Genomic DNA, 1,526 nt, shown 5'->3' on the forward strand with positions numbered 1-1,526 from the left:
GCCCGTCGTCATATGTGCAGAGGATTGAACTTTCCACTCAATTTGCTTCTCCGGAGGGGGTTGTGAGCAGTGCTAAGACTACAGATAGGAGACTGAAGGCAATAACCAGCACCACCTCACAGCCCAGGCGTACATCAAAAACTCACAGTAAGCTCTGGCTTGGTCTAGCAAAGATTCCAAAATCATCCCAGGAAAATTTGAAAAAGCTTTTCATATATGCACACAAAATAGATTAAAACATATATACATATGTACATACATACATACATACACAAAGTTTTACAACTAAACCCTTTTGCCAGGCGTTTGTAAGACTCAGGTCAGAAACCAAGTTATTCTAAAGAACATATTCATCTGGCAAAAGAAATATAGACCAGGGTTAGTACTGGGAGGCAATGAGGCTTCAGAAGGAGGTAGTCTTCCATAACATGCTGGAGGGGATTTTCCTCTTCAGAGCATACACCAATGCCTTAGGAGACGAAGGGGTACAGGTGAACTGGCCTTCCTATGTGTTTGTGTTAAAGGACAGAATCGTTTATTTTTTGTCACATACATGGTTAGAATTTTATTCATTAAAGAATGGTTCTACACATCACACGAAGCTAAAAAGTCTAGTTTAAAATAGACCTTTTATAAGGATAAGTTATAAGTCATATAGTGATTAGTCACTCTGAGAAATTCTGATCTTAGTGTTTATGATGCACCTCGATGGCAATATCACCCAGGTTTTCTGAAAAGTCCATCATCATTTTTCTCTCGGCTGCATAGACTTGTTCTCATTGGCTGCCTTCTGCTTTTGCTGCATGATCTCAGAGTCCCTCTGCTTTCTCTGACAGGTAGTCAAGCTATCCATTTTCTTTTGCCCTTGCTAATTTCCATTTCTTTTTTCATATTTTTCTGGCGGGCAAGTTCTCCTTGATTTCCACAGGCCATGTGGATCACCGGACCCAGCCTGGAAGAGAACAGAGCGACTCAGAAAAGTTAAGGTTCCCTGTGATGTTCACGCTGCTGGAGCTGCCTGCTCGCCCTCCAGCCTGGAGACTAGGAATGCTGAGCGCTCCTGGGTCTTGGGCTGGGCCACGCCTCCAGAATCGGTTTTTTGACATCCCAGGAGCCAACACATCAGTCTTGATTTTGCAGCACAATGTCCAGGTCTAATGAGAAGACTAGATAACATCTCAAATCATGAGCTTTGCTACCAAGAATGTCTCTCAGTCTTGAGCACTATTCTTTAGAAGAAATTTCCACATTATATGAAAACAATATTTTTTTTCTGAGCATGAAACATACTTAATGGTGGCTCACTCATATGTTCTCACCAATTTCTCTTCAATATCACATGAAAACACATATTATCATCTTTCTTATACACATATAAAAGGAATTAAGCCATAGTATAGAAGCTACTACTGGTGTTGGCTAACGGAATATGTTGTGCCCATTAAATTTTACTCAGATATTGATGTTTATGTCCAGAGATTTTTGGTGTTCTCACCCCTTGTTACAAAAACTTCCTTTTGCAGTTG

At 40.6% G+C, this 1,526-nt stretch overlaps 1 pseudogene; it reads right to left on the bottom strand.

Annotated features, from left to right (window-relative positions):
- Positions 1-745: 745 nt before the first annotated feature.
- LOC101595653 lies at positions 746-933 on the bottom strand (annotated as a pseudogene).
- Between the last annotated feature and the right edge of the window lie 593 nt (positions 934-1,526).

This window comes from Jaculus jaculus, chromosome 5 (assembly GCF_020740685.1).
Source record: "Jaculus jaculus isolate mJacJac1 chromosome 5, mJacJac1.mat.Y.cur, whole genome shotgun sequence".
NCBI classification, from domain to species: Eukaryota; Metazoa; Chordata; class Mammalia; order Rodentia; family Dipodidae; genus Jaculus; species Jaculus jaculus.